Source organism: Coregonus clupeaformis, chromosome 8 (assembly GCF_020615455.1).
Source record: "Coregonus clupeaformis isolate EN_2021a chromosome 8, ASM2061545v1, whole genome shotgun sequence".
NCBI lineage: Eukaryota > Metazoa > Chordata > Actinopteri > Salmoniformes > Salmonidae > Coregonus > Coregonus clupeaformis.
The window spans coordinates 65,368,632-65,389,619 of NC_059199.1; the positions used below are offsets into that span (position 1 = coordinate 65,368,632).

The window sequence follows — 20,988 nt, forward strand, 5'->3', positions numbered from 1 at the left end:
ACTTTTCTGTGTGCTCTATGGACTTATTTGAAAGTAGCATCGTATGATGGCACTTGCAGTTGATTGTGGAGTAAACACACGATGCACAACAGACATACATATTCAACATTGGGTGTGGCTTCGATCTCAGGGCCTCTCCCACTTATGAATTTTAAACAGAGATATTGCCCCCGCCCCCTCCTCCCCTGAACTTGCTGTAAAGTCTGGGACAGTCATTCGCTACAGACGGCGCTTTCTTAGCTCGTGGGTATTGTTGTATCAGAGTCGATCAGAAATATATAAAGAAAAATAACAATAGTCGAAAGGACAAAAGAGTGAGACAAGGGGGCAGGCCATTTTGCATTGGAAGTCTATGCTCTTTTGAAAAGGTGTTTTTCTCCACTCGTGCATGTTCAAATCGGAGGAGTATATAGAGCCGTAGGTCGGCCGGACTTTTAGTTTCGCAGCAAACGGCACTATCAAACAGAAGGCATGATTTTGAGACTGAGTTCAATCTGTGCTGCTTTTTCTATACATGTTTTATTGCAATGCTTGTGGATTAAGGTAAGTGCATATTCAAACCGATTTCTCACCTTTTGTCCATACAGTAATGCTCTAATTTTACAGTTTTCGACTTGCACATTTTCAAGAACTGGTTGTGGATTTAGGAGGATGCGCTGGAAAACTTGAGCATGTTTTCATGTCACCATCAATTTGATATTGCAAAATTCCAAAATAACTTGCAATTCACGCCTAGAAAAACCAGTAACGCGTGCCTCTGTAAAATAACAGTATGGGGATTTCTTTGCAATAGTTTGTTGCAAGTTAGTGACTACAAAGCACACATTTATCTAATGTCGATATTAGCTTGCTGACTAACATTTAGCTACCTACTTTAGCTTGATAAGATTTGTTGCAGTTAGCTACTTCTATTTAGCAGTTAGCTACTTCTACAGTTGGAAACGTTCAAGCTTGCATACATGTTGATTGACAGTTTGAAATTAAGGTATCAAAAGGCAAGACTCATTCAAATAACAAAGTAATATCGCTATTTTTTCCAAAACAGGTGGCTGTGGCATCAGGACACTTCGAATTGCAAATTGTATCGATGCAGAACGTGAACGGCGAACTGCAGACTGGCGTGTGCTGCGATGGATCTCGGAATGCCGCAGATCGCAAATGCACGAGGGACGAGTGTGATACCTATTTTAAAGTGTGTCTAAAGGAGTACCAGTTGAAGGTCTCTTCAGCGGGCCCATGCAGTTTCGGGACGGCTTCTACACCCGTGGTCGGAGGGAATACTTTTTCTTTGCGGAGCATGAGGAGTGACAAGTCGAGGATTGTATTACCTTTCAGCTTTGCTTGGCCGGTGAGTTGATTGCGTAGTTATGTTTATGTAACATGTTCTCCCTCTCGGGCGCGCGAGTTTGCTGAGAAGTTGAAGCACAAATATTTTGCCTCAGCAAAGTCCAATTTAGATTAATGGACATGAATAGACTACAAAAACGACGGACAAATAAGTCACTTTTGGATATGTCAATGTCAGCATGTCATGTGAGGCTGGCAGGCTACACAATGCAAGTGCATGTGCCACAAGACACAGTAAAACATTTTTGGGGGGGTTACCTTATGTTTACAAATACAGTATATTATGGTTCAATCAGATTTACATATAATATTTCAAGGTGTGGTGGTCCATAAACTTGCGCTGTCTGAATACTCATTACTAGTGTTCATGCGCCAGTTCTTGGCAATAGGTCGAAATTCTAAACCAAAATGGACAATTCCAAATAGGTTTAATCATTTATGAAGAACTGTGGCGTCGCATCATTCTACCAGTGACGCGCTGCCTAAACGGGATTCATTCTCCACTGTCTTTTCCTAAAGAGTGCGGCCAGTAGCCGAGCGTCAAACAATGGCTTCTGCAAGAATAGGCAATAAAACAGCTGGGTTATCTAGCCACGGAGTTTACACACAATGCGCTCTCAGGAAGCACAGAATTCACTCAATGAACTCTACGCATTCCTCTGGTTGACCGTTCTCGTGTGTGTGTTCGCGCACGTTTTTTTGTTACCATGCCACAATTTTCATGACTTGAGCCATCCATTTTGACCATGTTTTGAGCTCATTTTTTTCTGTGGCTGTGTGAGATTATACTGTAGTTTTGAGAATTGAGAGGAAAAAGCTTGAATGAGGTAGGCTAGTTGTACACAGCAATTGTTTTCAAGGATTAGGCTATAGTTGACCTAAGAACATGACAACCAAAGTGGACTGACGATATTTCAATGCAGATAAGTTGCCCTGGCAGCATCAAAATATGTTTTGGACACAATGATGTGGCCCCCAATTAGATTTCTAGACACGCTCCAATATCACTATGAAAAGACCTAGCTAAGAAACCATTGACATATCGCATACTTTCTTTTCCATCCAATTTCTACCTAGCAATTTGGAAACATGGTTAATTACTCAAGATTGTTCGCCCAGAAATACAACAAAGACAAGCTCAGGGGAAAACTTAATGAAAGATTGAATGGTGGAATTGTTTTTTTTTTTTCACACTTTAATTTGTTGTCATACAATACCCCCTGTTTGGTATGAAGTGTACATTTTTTGCCTCATCAGCATTCAGTGAAGAGGTGCCAGTTCATCAATGGGATGAAGTGACTGGATGTTTGAGGGAGTTGCTAGGTAACGAGGCCTCCCACTGGGAGAAATGGAACTGGGAGCAAGAGAGAGGGAGGAGTGCACCTGCAAGGGGAGCATGGTCAATGGAGCCAGCTTCCCCCCTCCAGACCCTTTGGTTACAGTGTTCTCCATGGCTAGACCTAATGGGTGAATAATGATGTGTGTTGTGGAAGGGAAATGTTGGATTTGTATTGCTTTTCCCATAGAATTAGGATCTGTGGATTATAATTTTTTAAATTCTAGGTGGATTGCAAAGAGGATATTCCTAGAAATAGGAGTCTTTTGGAACTATGCCAACATTTTGTTCTGTTTAGTTGGTGGCACAGGGCACACGTGTGGACACTTTTGAGATTCCTGAGTATGGAATATTCGGAATATTCCCAAATATTCCATAAACTGGACAGTCAGCCAGCATTTAGGACACGATGCCACTACTGTTTAGGGGCAGTCGACATTGCCTAAGTCACAAAGGTCTGGGCGTGTACCCTCGCCCCTGACCTTAACACAGGCAGTATAAAGGTCTCTTGTTCCCCCTCCGCTCTTTGTCAACCTGGGCCTGGGCGGTTGCGCTTGACTGGACCCAAGACATTCCATCTTTTTAACCCTGCCACCCTATAGTAACTGGCGTGTTAAATGAAGCAGTCACCGTCCCTTTACTTTTTGAAGAAGCAGGTATTCATTAGTGCACACCGTAGCAAAGCATTTTACAACGGAAAACGTTTTGCAACAAACATTTCTTATTGGATGACTTCAGGTAAGTCCCTCCCCATTTTGGCCCGTTTGCTTCCGTTGGTTCCTAGTGAAGAATACACCCCAGGCTTGGCTAGACATTTTGGGCTAGGCTAGAGGGGCCCTGGGTCTGTTTTATATATCCACAACCCCAACCCCAAATTGGCACGGGTGAACCAAAACAACCTCACTCTGTGCGTCACTCTGTTTATTGGGCCCTCGAATGGCAGCCTCTTGTCGTGGCCAAAAGTATCGCCAACAACATCTCACTCGCGGTTGTTGAACTTTTCATTCCCCCTATTTTATGTGACACAGGCCACTGTTCTCCTCTCTCTTTCTTTTTCAGAGTTTGGAGAGAGGAGCTCTCTACTCTCTCTCTCGGCCCCTGGCTCAACAGCCCTAGCCAGACAGAAGCAGTGGCAGCTTATATTAACAGGGTGGGGGGGGGGGCTGAACAATAGCCTCGACCCGGCCGGGCTGGCGGCGAGGATTATGGGAGATAATGGGAGGCCAGGATGGGAATAATGTGGCTGGGGGGGAAGCAACAGGATGCAGCAGTAGACTCAGCAGTGCAGCGGTTCGTTCGGGGCTCCCAGACTAAACCGTTGTGCTGAAGTTGCCATTATTTTGAAGTTCGGCCCCTATGGCCCGTCGGTCGCCTTACTCACATAATGCCGGTAGGCCTATTATTCTGCCAGCCAGCAGCCCCCAGAGCCAAAGCCTAGAGAAGGATGGAGGCCAGTAGGGATAGTTGACTCAGATGGGACATAGACCCCCCCCACCCCCCATGGTCAAACAGCGGGCTAGAGTTCAGCTAGAGTGACAACGTTGATGCTTGGATTTTCCTCTGTTCATTTAGTTTTTTCGCTCTCACTTCTCAGCTAGGATTATTCTCTTAGTCTCGCTCATCTCTCGTTCTGTCTTTTCTCTCTCCAATCCATCTGTCTCCATCCCTCTCTCCTCTCCCTATCCCCCTTACTGTCGTAAAATCCTCATCTACCTTGCATCAGGCCTAGTATGTGTGTTCAGGAGAGGCAGGGGGAATGTCTAATAAAGAGGGAGAGATGGCGAGGGGGATGAACAGAGAGAGGTCCGACAGTACAGAACTGATAAGCACACAGTGACTTATGAGGTGAGGGTAATCAGAACAGCCTGCTTGTATCGTCTCGGGATTTCATCTGTGCGCATTCTGCACAACACGTCCAGATAGAAGTTTCTTTTTAGTGTTTATGTCTAACTGGACATTTTGACCCAACACGTATACTGGACATTTTAGGTTCCAGAAGCATTGAAAGCTTGTAAATGTCAAAACACTATGGGCCGGTTTCCCAGACAGCGATTAAGACTAGTCCTGGACAAAAAAAATAATAATGTCGATATAGAATTTCCATTGAATGTTTTTTAGTCCAGGACTAGGCTTAATCTGTGTCTGTGAAACCGGCCCCATATCAGTTGACCTTTGATAAAGGGCTTCCGGTTGCGAATAAACCATGATGAAAAAACCCCATTGTGGTTTCATTCAATGTGGGCAACGATGACTTCATCCTTTCTTCCCCCAAAAAGAATAGCATTATATGGCCTCCCGAGTGGCACAGTGGTCTAAGGCACTGCATCGCAGCCGGCCGCGACCGGGAGACCCATGGGGCGGCGCACAATTGGCCCAGCGTCGTCCAGGTTAGGGGAGGGTTGCCGGCAGGGATGTTCTTGTCCCATCGCGCACTAGCGACTCCTGTGTCGCCAGGTGTACAGTGTTTCCTCCGACACATTGGTGCGGCTGTCTTCCGGGTTAAGCAGGCATTGTGTTAAGAAGCAGTGCGGCTCGGTTGGGTTGTGTTTCGGAGGACGCACGGCTCTCGACCTTCACCTCTCCCGTGTCCGTACGGGAGTTGCAGCGATGGGACAAGACTAACTACCAATTGGATACCACGAAATTGGGGAGAAAAAGGGGTAAAAAAGAAATTGCATTATATCAGTTCCCCTTTTATAGGTAGAGACCAATCAGGCCACCATAGCGTGAGCCCTGCTCCTACCGCTCTGCAAAACACAGGCACTTACTCACCCTGCCAACTCCCTTCCTGGACGTGCCCAGGCTTGTCTGCTCGTTTCACTTGCTTTTGAACTATTTTCCCACACTTATCTCAGCCTAGCGAAAGCGCCCGGCCGTGCCTCTGTCCTCAACCAAAACTGGGTACGGAACATGTCGTTAGGCCCCATTCCAAAACTACTCAATGATATTGCAGCAAGGATGGAGTGACGTAGGGGAGAAAGTGGGACAATGTTTGGAGTGGCACCCCGTGGCATTTGTTTTGTCATTTTATATATATATATATAATATGGCACCACTAGTCTGGGGAAAGAAGGGATGGTGTGCTTTGCTTTCTTACCTGGCTGCTGTTTACCATTTTGGTAACATTACTTTGGCACAGGTGGCATGTACTAACCGGCTGGGTTTGGGAGTGGGAAATGTTTTAAAAGTATTTTTCTTTGATATTTGTGAGGAAAGGACAGTTTTGAGTGGAGTTGTTTTTTTATTTAAATTGTGAAGCTAGCCAAGTGAAATTCCCAAGCTTTGGATAGTAAAGGAAACTTGTTGACTTGGCTACCACTGTTTAGCTTGTCTCTCCATTTCAATGGCTATGATCACAAATCATGATACGCAAAATGGCTGCACACACAGTTGGAGCTGCTGTGTGGTTTTCCCCATATCCTGGGAGTAACAACCAGTAATTAGACCGACATCCATATAAGATAACGATCAGTGATTCAACGGAACAATGTAGCTAGCTTCAGCTGCTGCTAGGCTGTGCAGGGCTATGTGTGCCAGCGAACCAGCGGTGTGTTTGTTTAAATGGGACAAAGTGGCAAGGCCGTAAGTCCCGCACAAGAGGCCAGGCATGCCTCCAAGGAAGAGGGAGGGAAAGAACGAGCGAGTGCTGTCTGCCCCGACCACCCCAACCCCCTCCATCACCCCCTGTTTCTACCACCACACACCTTCCTCCCCGTCATATTTCTGGCGCTTCATTGACAAGTGCTACAAGGAGTGCTCATGTGAATGTTGGCAAGTGAGTGTGGAGAGAGGCCCATGCCCTCTGACTGGAGCCAAGTATGGACACACACACTTGCATTCAGTCACGCACATACACTTATTTGCGCACACACACTCAATTGCACGCACACACAAACCGATATATGACGCACCCAGATGAAAACTCATGATACTGTTCACAACAGTCTCAAATTAATGAAGGCACGCATACACACACTCTGGCACACACCCTCCTCCCTCAGCCCAGCCCTCCACGGCTCTCCGCTGTCCGTTATCCGATACCGGTGAGAGCGATGGGGGCCTTAAGAGAGACAAAGAGTTTCAAAGAGGTGCCGAAATAATGGACCCCCCCCTGTTCCCCGTCCCCACGACGCACACACAAGCATACACACACACACACACACACAGCAGAGATCTCCAGAGATGCAAACCCACTACCTCAAACCCATTCTATTCTACCTATTCCAGTGCGCTCAAGTCGCTCCACACATAACTACTCACAGTGCAGTGGAAGGGAAAAAGTAAAGGAGCCCAGGATGTTTTTAAACAATGCCAGCGGTTTGCTTTCTTTATCGCCACCCTTGATCTCACTCTATCCGGGGAGGGGGGGGGGAGCAGTGGGTTAGTTTTGGGGTGGGTTGCTGTAAGGGAGAGTGGCTTAGCCCGCCCGGATCAGAGGGCTGCTGGTGCCTCGGGGGGATAGCCGCGCTCTCTCTAATCTGCAACATATGGAGAACAGGCCAATGGACAGACACCATACCATACCCACTTGCTCGCGGCTCTCTGGTGTGTGTCCTCACGAATGGGAAGGAGTTTGGCTGTATTTACACTATTCCCTGTGAATGTGTGCCTAATAAAGAAATGTTTTGTTTTATTGATAAAGGTACACGCTGCATTAATGTTATACCAGATCTAAGGACAATTATTACCTCAAATGGGACTTTCTCTCCCCCAATTCTTTGGATTTCTGCTAAAATGTTATGTCCATTCAAACAGTCGGCTAAATAAGAAGTAGCCTATAGCCAACTCTGTTAGCAGGAACTATGCAGAAAGGAATCTAAAAGTGAACTTGTGTCAGCCAGGGGTGAAGGGGTTAACGCAGCTGTGACTTGTTTTACCTGACCCTTCTCTCTCTCATCAATCTTATCTCTCTCTCTAGAGGTCCTATACATTGATCGTGGAGGCCTTGGACTTCAACAACGACTCTTTTACGGGCAGTGAGTATTATCCCCCAGCATTATGTTACATTGCTCTCTCTCTCTGCTCCATTCGGTTTCACATTACAAAAGCAACACGACCCCGTGACCTGGAAGGACAAAAATAAGGAACCTGTAAGGCAGTCACTTACTTGTGTGTAAAGGGGCAGAGGTGTGTGTGTGTTGGGGGGTGGGGGACAGATTTCTTGGTAAGGGACAATTAGGGGGGAGGGGGATTGGGGGCAGGGAAATTAGACTTGTGCTTATAAAAATGTTTTTAAAGGCTTCATGACTGATGGCAGGTGCAGGCCAGGGTCACGCCACCAAAATTGGGCAGAAAACTATGAAGCATAAAGAACCTTGAGTCATTCCCTCTGGCTCTTGTAATCCCCAACTATCGATATGGCTCTCAACTGTAATGTTACGCAATAGTCTCATTCAGAAAACAGTGACAGTAGTATAGACGGGTAAGGGAGAGAGTGAGAAGGAGATGGAGCGAGATCACACTACAGATTTGAGCGTTGTTTGTTTTCAGCCCGACCGTTAGGCGGTCAGTGGGAGTTATGGCTGTGTGTTGCATTTGGCGTCCCTTAGGGAACCATTATAGTTCCCGTGTTAAATCGGCCCCAGGGTACGCTGACCCCTGTCCAGGTGTGCTTTGGCCCAGAAGGAGAGGAGGGCATTAGTTCCACCACAGCAAAGTCTACATCGAGCATGAAACTAAGCATCGCATTCGGGCCAATAAAGGCCAAATGCGAAAAGGTTAGTGTGAGGTTGAAGACTTTATTTTTCGAAAGCCCTCCTGCCGACAAGCACACACAACAAGCCAGCTAGATCAATGAAAACGTCTGCCAAGGAAGAGGGCCAAACGAGGACAGGCCAAATATTGACCGTCTCACTTAGCGTCAACAAGCTAAGTGCCCTGGGCACGTGGCCAGTTACCCTCCAATAAGCAGACTCATTAAAAGCCTATCACAGTTGTGATGCTAATGCTAGCCAAATACACTGCTACGGCTAACCTTAGCCTAGAGTTAGCGTCTCTAAAATGTGCTTACATAAGCTTAAATTACAAGTTACCGAGGTCACTCATGTCAGTGCCGACTCGACTCGTTGCCCCGAGCTGTATTCACCACGGAACTGAGAGGTTTAAATGTTTGGTCAAGTCTCCAGGATGGTCCAGTACAGTTTCTTGAGGTTGGCTATATTTTAAAAATATGCTACGTTAGCGCTATTTCTCGCACCGTCAACCGTCCAGGGCATTCCTGTTTGATATGGCGGGTCACAGTTTGCTTCAAGGTCGTATTTTTTATTTTTTTCAGTTCGAGGACCCTGGGTTAATTTTGTCCATTATTTAGCCAAACCACAACCCCCTCGCCGTCAAACTATTCTGGGCCTCAGGTAGTGAGAGGGCGTCACCTCACCCCGACCACACTTTGCACTCCACTGGCGAAATACCACATTCAGCTCAGGATTCTAGAACGGCCTGGAATATTACTACTACGGCCCGCCACTACAACTAGCACTGCCTTAACAAAGCAGCTTTCCCTCCAAGAAAAGAGGAGTAAACAAACTCTAAACTGACGTTTTTGTTCGTTTTCACGCCCCCTCGTCAAAGCTCGCAGAGGCTGAACGGAATTTAAGTGGGAAGAATGTTTTGGACAGTTTTTTTTAACATTTGCGTTGGGGTTGTGTTTGCATTACTGCCTTTCTGTATTTCTTGAGGACCAGAGGACTTCTTCATGGAAAATGGGATTAGGAGGCAGCGACTGCCCTAACACAGTGTGACATGGCAGCGCTGGCATGGTAGGGATGCCATCCTCTGTCCCTCGAGCGCTGACCCCGGGCGAGGTCGAGTTTGTTTGGGTGCAAAGGTAGCAGAGGGTGGCGAGGTGGGCAGGGACAGAAGGGGGCATCACCTCTTATGTCTGTTGGCAGCAGTAGACTTGGATGGCAATTCATATTTGGGCATTTACCCACTGATATTTGGAGATCCTGTACTAGTAAAGACCGAGAAGCGGCATTGAAATGTCCCAAAGCAAGACGCTTGGTCTTGCTGAATGGGCATTCTCATCCTCATTTGTTGACTTCTGTGTATTTATTGTGTCTGTCTGTATGACTGCATTTATGGCTTTGCCTTCCCCCACCCCCTTATGCCCATGTGTTTCCTACCAGTCCCTCTGACTCCTCTCTCTCCGCAATCCATTTCCCTCCATCAGGCGTGGGAGGCGAGGTGATTGAGAAGGCCGTTCAGTCGGGCATGATCAACCCCAGCCGCCAGTGGCAGAGCCTGAAGCACAACGGGCCGGTGGGCCAGTTCGAGTACCAGATCCGGGTCAGCTGCGACGAGCACTACTACGGTTTTGGCTGCAACAAGTTCTGCCGTCCGCGCGACGACTTTTTTGGCCACTACAACTGCGACCACAACGGCAACAAGACCTGCCTCGAAGGGTGGTCCGGACCAGAATGCAGCACTGGTAAGAGGGAGCGGTTTAACAAAAGTAGTTATTTGTAATTTTACAGCAACGTGAAGACAAAAGCTTAAGACGTTATTTTTACCATGAGGTTAGACAGTTGAACAAAGATCAAAAGGCAATAAGTGACATTCATCAAGAATCAATTGCAATATATCATTTCAATGATCAAAATGTTCTGTAAATAACAGTGTGCCTTTTTTAAGGGCAACTTGTGCTTTAGTGCCATTTATTAGCATGCCGTCATTAAGGCAGGGCAGGGAAGTCCAAAACTAGCGAAAGTGACAATGGCCAGCAATTGACAGCAACTGTGTTGAGGTGAATCCAACCAGAGAGAGAATGAACTCTAGGCTAAATATAATTTAGGGGTGGGGTCAAGCTGGCTTCTTCACCCATTGACACCAGGGCAGATTGTCTTAACGCAGCAGATTTTGGCCATGGCCGGCCTGGCAGGCTTGTACAAATAGTTAGCGTTGCTGTATGGAATTTGGGCTGTTTGCAACGCACCAGCGCACCCCTTAGGCCCTAGTATCCTAGCGGGGAGCGATGGCAGGGCTCCGGGATAAGTCTTGGATTTTGTAGGATTACTGCCCCGGTTGGAGCTTAGGACATTCCCACGAATTTGTAGATGAGATAGTGGCGGTGGGAGGGGGAGCTGTCTGACATCACCATGCTGACTCTTCGTGTTTTCTCTCTCTCTCTCTCTCGTCACTCTCTCTTACTTTCTTTTCCTGTGAATTTCTTGCTGACTCTCACTGTCACCCCTGTTGACTTTATTTCTCTCTCTCTCGCTTTCTCCTTTAATTTCTCTTTCTATCTCGCTCAGCTATTTGCAGGCAAGGCTGCAGCACTGAACATGGTTCCTGTAAATTGCCCGGAGATTGCAAGTAAGCACCCCTTTTTCCCAACACAAACATTTTCAGTTAACCTAAGTTAGTAAAAAGCTCACTGAAAAGAGCCAGACTCAGAATCTCGCTGCAACTTGTCACTCAGCAACACCCTTGTTCCACATGGAGATAACACCATTGACAGGGGGAAATCCCAACACCAACACAGAAGAAAACAGGCTGAAGCAGGAAGTGACTGTTTTAAAAAGTTTTCCATTGCAAATAAACACAAACCAATGAATCCCCCTCCCATCATCCAGAGCTGTGAAGGGCCCAGACCTTTGCGTGTTTTGGGAAGAGAGTGTATGTGGGGTGGTTGGAGATTATCGCGACCCCTCTCAACCCTCTTTGCACACGTCTGCCAGGGGCCCCCAGAGTGGTGAGAGCTTAATGGCGGCGGCGGAATCTGGTCTCGAAGACCGCTGTCAAGTTCAAAGGATATTTTTTTTTCTTTCACCTGTCTGTTTCCCCGCCCCCACCCTCTTTCACCTCCCTTCAGCGGCACGCTTTGATGTCGCGTTAGCCTTTTAGCCTCGCAGCCAAGAAACAATGGAAAGCGGCGCTAGGAGACGTTAGCATGTTGTGGAGATTCTGGAGAAGCTTCTATGGCTTTATCTGAACTCAAACACACATCTGATTCCTAAGGGAGGCTGGAGTGAAATGGGGACTTTTGATGGTTTCACATTTTGATGGATTTTGCAGCTCTTATTCAAGCCTTTCAGAAGCAAATGATGTGTTAGGTAGGAGGTATATATATTGGGTAGCTGGAATAATTATCCATTGCCTCAAGCAAGGGTGGGCTGGGCATGGATACCAGGGATGAATTATAAGGTGTGTGTGTGGGGGGTGTATTCGACTCGCTCTGTTATCCTAATGACTCAGTGGAAAGTTTACCCTCGCTAGTTCCCTGTCCAGACAAGCACCTTTACTTACTCAAGGAGCAGCCTTAGCCCTACCCAACTCGTTCGTGTGTGTGTGTTAAAAGAGAGATTGCGATACATTGTGTGTGTTTTTAAGCGGGATAGTGTTGAGCACTGAGTATGTGTTTTTGTTAAGATCGGTCGTCCCGTGCATTGAGTACTTATCGAGTGTGTGCATGTGTCCTGCAGGTGTCTGTATGGCTGGCAGGGCGAGTACTGTGATAAGTGCATTCCTCACCCGGGATGTGTGCACGGAACCTGCGTGGAACCGTGGCAGTGCCTCTGTGACACAAACTTTGGTGGCCAGCTCTGCGACAAAGGTAAGCATACGCATGCAAACACACACCAGAGAGGTATACTACAAAGCATGATCATTGAGTTGGCCAGCTCTTTGATAAACAACCAGAAATAGGCCTACTGATTTTCTGGTTCATTAAGAAAGTTCAACTTAGATATGTTTTTGGTTGTTGAGTCAATTACACCATGCCCATATCAAGCTTTTCTTAAAGAAATATATATTTCAGAATATTTGGGCAAGTTAGCTGGCTAACTCATTGATCCTGCTTTGTAGTATACCACTATGCTCTGTAGATATACAGCTGATAACTGGTGCCATCCACAAACACACTCACCCATTTGCTGTGAAACACCAACACACACACACTCATACTTTTCCCTCCCTGTCTTCCAGATCTGAACATATGTGGTACGCTCCAGCCCTGTCTGAACATGGGGACCTGCAGCAACACTGGACCTGACAAGTACCACTGTGCCTGTCCTGACGGCTACTCTGGTGTCACCTGCGAGAAAGGTGAGTCGCCTGACACACACACACAGACACACATACGTGTACTTGCGCGCGCAGACACACACACACACACACGTATATAGGTAAGTCGCTTGTAGTGTCTAGAGTCTGGTTCCACTCAATGTTTTTCCTTATGAGAGTGACATTGGAGTAGAAAACAAGATAGGATAAGATTAACTTTATTGTCCCAGAGGGAAATTAGTCTTGAACACCACTCTCAATTTTTTTCATTTTCTGGTATAGACTGAGAGAAAAAGGTATTTGTTTTCCCAAGACCGGTCGGTGAGATCCAAGTCATGTGGTGCGACAGGTCGAGGGGTCATAGTTCAGGGGTTAGGGGGGGTCAGCCCCGTGCTTAACCCCATCCAGGGAGGTTCCGTTCGTCGGGCGGTCTCCTGCGTCACTCCGGCCAGGAGGTGACGACCTCGTTAAGGTATCGTCAAGGGAAACGGGAACGGGAGGAGACCCAGTAACGGAGCTAACCTTTCTATGAGGGTGGATTGTATTCCACCTTCATCAACAAATCTAACAGTTACTTCACATCTTCTAGTTGTTTAAATGTGTCATTTGTTTGAATTAAGGTTGGTTTCTATAAAGTTAGAGTTTTGATCATAGGGATGAGTTGTATATGTAATTTGTTTTGAGTTGAGTACGTTTCAATGAAGTTGGGTCGAAGTCGATCATTAGGATGAGTAGATGGCCCTTGTTTTGTATGGGGGTCAATGGAGACATGACTCAGCTAATTGAGGGGGAAGCTCCCTGTAGGCGTTGGCAGTCAAACACGCCCGCTCTGTGTTAGTCTGGGACAGTTGCCACCTCTGTTTGTAGCGAGGGTTTGAAAACTATCGCCGGTCATCTTGAGAGCGAGGGAGGGAGTGGAGGATGGAGGGAGAGAAGAGGGGGATTCCAGCTTCCAGCCAAGCCTGAATTCTCCTTTTCTTTTTCTCTCCCAGCCAGACCCAACAACATTAAACCCCCCTCCTATGCTCCTTCTCTCCCTCCCTCTATCCCCCTCTCTTCCTCCCCTGCCCCTAGCCCGCTGACACCAATCAACAGTCATCTCCCTCTCGCCTCCCCCTTGGGGCGAGTCCCAAATGGCATCCTATTTAGTGCACTACATTTGACCAGGGTCAATAGGGCTCTGGTCATTTGGGACGCAGCCTCGGTCTGCCGGCCAAAGAATGCAGAGCATTAATTGATTTGAGCGGAGGAATCCGTCGTGACTTGTGAGTTTGCTATTCTCTTCCCTCCTGTCTTCTCTCGTCCTCCCGCGGAGGGATGGACAATGATTTGCGCTCGGGTGGAAGTCACCGCGCGTCGCTCGGCGGGTCAACATGCCATGACAGACGATTTCCTGCTAGCTGGCTAGAGTTAACGCTTTAAGGCTAGGGCCCTGGGGGGCTAGTGAGAGTGAAATGGGAGAGGGGATGTTTTTTTTGTGTTTGTTTTTTCTAACGACGTAGGCCTAGTGGGGGAACGGACCCTCAGTCTTTCTCTCCCTCTTTCTCTGTGTCTCTCACTTTCTTTCTGTGTATTTTATTCTTTGTCTGGTTGTCTTTTTCCTCAGTGAGAAATGTCATTCTTTCTCTTGTTCTGTTTATTTCTCTTGCACTCAGCACTCTCCTTTATCTCTCCCTTCTTCTCTCGCACCTCGTCTTGCGGTGTGGTCCAGAGCTGGTTAGTGAGAGGTCAAAGGGGCTTTCCACTCCACTGGCTGTAGCCTAGCTGGGCCAGAGAGAGCCGCTGGGAACCGACAGCAGCGAGGGGAAAACCCACCCCACCCTCCTGCAGTGTGAGAACTAACGGGAGTTTAGGAGTTTAACTCTCTCTCTCTCTCTCTCTCTCTCTCTCTCTCTCTCTCTCTCTCTCTCTCTCTCTCTCTCTCTCTCTCTCTCTCTCTCTCTCTCCCTCTCCACTCCCTTCTTTCTTTCTCTCCCATCCCTTTCCCTTTTACTCGCTCTCTCTCTCGCTCGCTGTCTCTCTCTCTCTCTCTCTCTCGGTCCATAGCAGACCATGCCTGTCTGTCGGAGCCCTGTTTTAACGGAGGGAGCTGTGTGGAGACCAGTCAGGGCTTTGAGTGCCAGTGTGCCCCCGGCTGGAGTGGCCCCTCCTGCAGCATCAGTAAGTAATTCATTATAGTATGTAATACCTGAGGTTTAGGTAATTTAAATTCAATATTATACTCAGTGGGTTTACCCTTGTACATTCACCGGCCTCTAGCACTAGAAAAGCCTGGCCTCGTTTCTCCTTGGCTCGCGCAACGGCTCGCGTGGAATCTTTGCTGCTGCCTTGGCCCTCGTATGTCTCTCACGTCGCCCGGGCGCCAGACTCATGATGAAGTCTCGCCTGCTCATGGTGTTCATGCACTGCTTGAACAACACGCGTGCGTTGATAGCAGCCAAGTCGAGCATGTTGTAGAACACAGTGGCAGGTTCCTCCTTTCGCTGTGTACAGCCGTGCCATCTGATCCAAACAATCCACAACAACCTATGGAATAACAGGAAGGAGAGAACATTAGGATCATTTTCTCAAAGGAAAAACAACACGTGTGATACAGAAGAGCATAATGCATTGTATAAGTGGATCTATATATGGCGACGCGTACAGTGGTAGAAAAAATACCCAATTGTCCTACTTGAGTAAAAGTAAAGATACCTTAATTGAAAATGACTCAAGTGAATTTCACCCAGGAAAATACTACTCGAGTGAAAGTCTAAAAGTATCTGGTTTTAAATATACTTAAGAATCAAAAGTAAAAGTAAATGCTATAGATCATTTCAAATTCCTTATATTAAGCAAACCAGATGGTATGATATACTTTTTTGGGGGTGGGGATAGCCAGGGGCACAATCCAACACTGACATCATTCACAAACTAAGGATTTGTGTTTAGTGAGACCGCCAGATCAGAGGCAGTTCTCTTGATAAGTGCGTGAATTAGACCATTTTCCTGTCCTGCTAAGCATTCAAAATGTATGGAAGTAAAAAGTACATATTTTCTTTAGGAATGTAGTGGTGTAAAAAATATCAAAAGTACAGAGACCCCCAAAATACTTTAGTACTTCAAAGTATTTTTACTTCCATACTTTACACCACTGAATGCGTATTATGTAGCCTAATTTTGAAATACCTTTGTTCGGTCTTTGTGTCCCTGTTGATGGCAACTGTTGGATGCATGGCGCTCATGACACAAACGTTCTTTCTTGCCTTGCATTGGTAAAGTGTGAGTGTTGACTTGACACTCTTCAGCACTGTTGTAGAGTACTGCTGCTGTGCAGGTGCCTTGTTTTGCGCAGAGGGAGGGAGCTCCCGTCCCGCTTTGTTCATGGTGCCGACCAGGCTTGTTTTCTTTGCAAGCAACTTGTTCGCCAATGACCGTGACATGAAGAAGTTGTCCGTGTTGACATTTCTCCGCTACCGTTTTGAGATTATAATTTGAATAGATGAATACAATAGAATGGCCCGCCCTGCCCTTCATTCGCAACTGGTCATTACATAAATATGCATTGTTCGCTTCCCCTCGCTCATCAACCCATTTACACCCATCATAATTTACTTTTTTTCGTCTCTTTTATGTGTGAAATTAGTTTAGTTATAGTTTAGGTTCAGTTTCGAGGCAATTATCAGGAGGATTATCAACTGTGCACAGCACGTTCAACTGTCGAGAGATGGGGGGGAGCAGGCCCTACTATCGAGAGATGGGGGGGAGCAGGCCCTACTATCGGGAGATGGAGGGGAGTAGGCCCTACTATCGGGAGATGGAGGGGAGCAGGCCCTACTATCGGGAGATGGAGGGGAGCAGGCCCTACTATCGGGAGATGGAGGGGAGCAGGCCCTACTATCGGGAGATGGAGGGGAGCAGGCCCTACTATCGGGAGATGGAGGGGAGCAGGCCCTACTATCGGGAGATGGAGGGGCAACGGGCGGAAACCATACAAAAAAATGACATGCCCTCCTAAAACTGGTTAACTCCAGTTATTTTTCTGATATTAATAGGGGTTAAGATTCTAACAACCACAGTGTGTTGTATAGACGTATTTAGGAAAAGTCTAACTGCGGGGACATGACTTTAAAAATGTAAATGTATTTTGTGTCATTATGTTGCGATCAGCCTTTCAAGCGCTAGAGACCTAGCCATAGACATGGACTTGATTTGACATTCCACATGTAGTCGTAACACACTTGTTCCCTCTCCTCCCTCCCTCCAGATGTGGACGAGTGTTTCCCCAACCCCTGTGGCCACGGAGGCACCTGCCAGGACCAGGTCAACGGCTTCAAGTGCACCTGTCCCTCCCAGTGGAGCGGCAAGACCTGCCTCATCGGTCAGTCAGTCCTCTATCCCATAACACCCTGCACCTCCTCTATCATACGGTCGTCACTATCTGGCCTAGTTGCGAAGTCTGACATTGCAGCTTGGCCATCTAGTTGGAACCACTGATCTCTCATTCATCCTCTATCCTAAAAACTGTATACCTCCGATATCCCACAAACCCCATGCAACTCCTCTACTGTATCCCCTCTATCACAGAAACGACTGAGTACTCGTATATCCTACAAACCTCTACAGTCTATCTCACAACAACATCAACCTAGTCCTTCTCTATCCCACTACCAGCTATATATTCTATATCCTACTACCATAGAGAGAGTACTGTATTGATCTCTATGCCCACTACGGAGTTGGTAGATTATATACTGTATTTGACCCATTGATACAGTGTCAAATATCTCTTCTTCTCTCTAATGGTTAAAGTTAGTTTCCTATATCTGTGGTTGAGGGCAACTTCTAACAACCTTGCTACAATTAGAGGATGTTCTTAGGGCACAGATCTAGGACCAGTTTACACTCTCCAAATCTGAACCTTAACCATTAGGGGGTGAAATCTCAAAACGAACCTTAGAAAAGCTTTTAAGTGCAAATTCATCTTCCTCTTCGTCATACCACCCTTGTCTTTTGGTGGCGCTCTAGTGTGAAGATTTAGAAACGGGCATGCCAGGATGGGGCAAAGTTCCTTCGGCATTCCATTCCATGGCTACTTTTGGGAATCCTCGGGGCAGGGATAAAGTGGGGTTTCCTAAGCCGGGGGATCATCCTTTGAGGAATGGCAGTGTGTTTAAAGGGCTTAGAATGAGGAGCGAGAGGATGGGTGCCACTAACTCTAATCACTCCTGCTTTAATCCACTAACAACTACCCCTCCCCCCCACTCCTTCTTACTCCTCCTTCTCCTCTCTCACTTCCTCAACCCTTCTTAGTGTGAGGAGCGAGAGGATGGGTGCCACTAACTCTTCACTGCTGTCTTGATCCACCACTCCCCCCCGGCACATTTGTGTTTGTTTGGCCCCAATTGCCTTTCGCCATGGGGACTGGCTCCGACGCAGTTTGAATGCAAACCACAGCAGACCACCAGAAAATACCATAGAAATGGAATTCTTAGAATAGGCATCCCCAAGTCAATGGGAGGGTGACTGGGGAAACCATTCTAAATTCTAATCCTATGGCTGCCGACACCTCACAGTCGCAGGCCAATGCCCTGTAAGAGGAATGAAGGAATTAAATGTTCCTTTTTCTCTATCTGTGTCTTTCTCACCTGTTCGTTTTTATGGGTTTCAGACGCCAATGAGTGCGAAGGCGACCCCTGCCTGAATGCCAACTCCTGCCGCAACCTGATTGGAGGGTACTTCTGCGAGTGCCTCCCCGGTTGGATGGGCCAGAACTGTGACACCAGTGAGTGTTTTCAATGAAAAAGCCTGTTGCTTGTTTTAATGCAGGGGTGGGCAAGTCTGGTTCCAGGGAGCAGCGGGGGATGCAGGCTTTTGTTCCAGCCCAGCGCTAACATGGGTAATTCAGCTAATCAACTAATCATGGTTGGCAATTGAAAGCATGATTAGTTGAAGTGTGTTCGTGCCGGGGTAGAACAAAAGCCTGCTCACCCTGCCATTCAATCTCCAGAGTCCAAAGTTGCACACCCCTGTTCTACAATGAAGCAATGGCACTGTCAAGTGCCAGTAGCAACTTTAAACAACTGTTCTAGGGCCAGTTTTGGAAGTGAGTTCATGACAATGAAGGCTAGGACTGAGGCTGGCTCAGTGTTTTTTGGACCTGGACTACTAGTTCTGGAGTGGTCAGTCTGAAAATGGACGACATCAACAACAAAAAAATGATATATATATTTTATCTGGAGTTATTGTCTGCTTGCACAGCCGGGCAGACGATCACGTCCAGATAACGTGGGGGCTCGAACAATCGTGTGAAGCCCCAGCGCACCGAGGCACGACTGAATCGCACCTTTTTCCCCCCACCCATTCTCAAACAAGGCTTATCTTGAGGAAAGCTTGCAGGAAATTTTGACAAGAAAGTCTTATCAAGGCCTCGCCTCAGCGGAGCTCAAATTGTATACATAATTTATATATTTTTTCTTTTCTTATTTTGTATTGTTACAAATTGTTTCCGCAGATATCAATGACTGCCAGGACCAGTGTCAAAATGGGGGAACCTGCAAGGTATGTTTATTGGGTTCCTCCCAAATGGCATCCTATTCCCTATATATTGCACTACTTTTGACCAGAACCCTATCATGGGTGCCATTTGGGACACAGATGTTTTCTTATTTTACCGGAATGTACCGGTCCTGGGCAATTTACATATTTCGGACACTTCCTGGCATATTAGAGTTGTTTTTGGCTTCTTTCTCTCCCCCCTTCCCCTCTTTCTGCCCCTTTTTCCCTTTTATGGCAGTTTTTAAAATGGCAAACTGCTTTCAGAACACAGACATGACAGAGTTGCTCGGGCAATGCTAACAAAGAGGGGGGCAGAAAGACATGAATGCTTGTGGAGGACGGGAGAATGGGAGGGAGGGAGGGAGGGAGGGAGGGAATAGGCGGAAGGTCTTCATGACTACAATAGATCAGATTACCATAAACATTCTCGTCCCCTGCCAGGAAAAAGAAATCTGTCTTAATTCTTTTCCAACCCTTTCACAATGGCTTGTTTTCCTCACCGCCCTGTTCCGTACCTCCCACACTCACCCCCAACACCCTGTTCTCTCTTTTTCCTTTCTCTGTTTTCCTCCCCTCCCTAGGACATGGTGAACGGGTACCGCTGTGTGTGTCTGTCGGGTTTCGGGGGCGAGCACTGCGAGAAGGACATAGACGAGTGCGCCAGTGGCCCGTGCCTGAACGGTGGCCGTTGCAAGGATGAGGTCAACGGCTTCCAGTGCCTGTGTCTGCCCGGTTTCTCTGGCAACTTCTGTCAGGTGAGCAGAGATTGGCACCACACCCCCTCACTGTGCCCAGAGCCCACCCAGAGATGGTCCAAGTCACCTCAAACCACAACACTGATCCAGGAGCAGATATTGCTCCATCCTGGTAATGGTTTATGGTTAGGATTGGAGGTAGTATAATCTGATCCTAAATCTGTGGTTAGGGCCAATTTATCTTGAGTAAATCCAGAGTAAATTGCAGTCACCTCAAACCACTGATCCACGGTCAGATACAGTATTTCCCCATACTTTTAATGGTTAAGGTTAGGATTGGAGATGGGGTAATCTGATCCTAGATCGGTGGTTAGGGCCAACTTTCCTTGACTGCGTGAATCTCCTCACCATGATCTGTTTTCATTGATATCCTCCTCTTCAATTGTTTCCCCCCTTTTTTCCCCCGTTCTGTTTGTTTTTTTGGTGCTACCTTTCGCCCCACTGTAATCGCACCTGCGTTTCGCTCTGCGATCGTTTCTCTTTGCAACTCTAAACCAGAGCTTTGTTGCGCTTGTTAACACTTGTGAACCTTCTGTCTGGGCTGAGTCTGTCTTCTCTTTTCCCGCCTCCCCCACCGCTAAGCGTTTGTTTATGGTTCTTTAGCAGGTTTCCGTGGTGAAGTCTACAATAGGTTATTATGGAAAAGGTAAAATAGCAGGTATTACTTTACATGGCTTATGTCTAAACCATTCTGTTTCTGTTCTCACCTTCTCAGCTGGATATCGACTACTGCATGCCGAGCCCGTGTCAAAGCGGGGCCCAGTGTTTCAACCTGGCTACCGATTACTTCTGCAAATGTCCCGAAGACTACGAGGGCAAGAACTGTTCCCATTTGAAGGACCACTGTCGTACCACACCCTGCCAAGGTTCATATTAGCTTTTTGCTTTAGCCTTGTGCAGTCTTTACAGTGCTGTAAAAGTCTGTTGGTTTTCAGTGTTAGCCTAGCCAGTTTCGGCTAGCTTGGCTAATGCTAATGAAAGGTAACACCAAATATTTGAGGTCACTCGTCT

At 47.0% G+C, this 20,988-nt stretch overlaps 1 pseudogene; it reads left to right on the forward strand.

The window, feature by feature from the left end:
• The first annotated feature begins 220 nt into the window (after window positions 1–220).
• Window positions 221–20,988, forward strand: part of LOC121572381 — a 32,061-nt pseudogene continuing 11,293 nt past the window's right edge.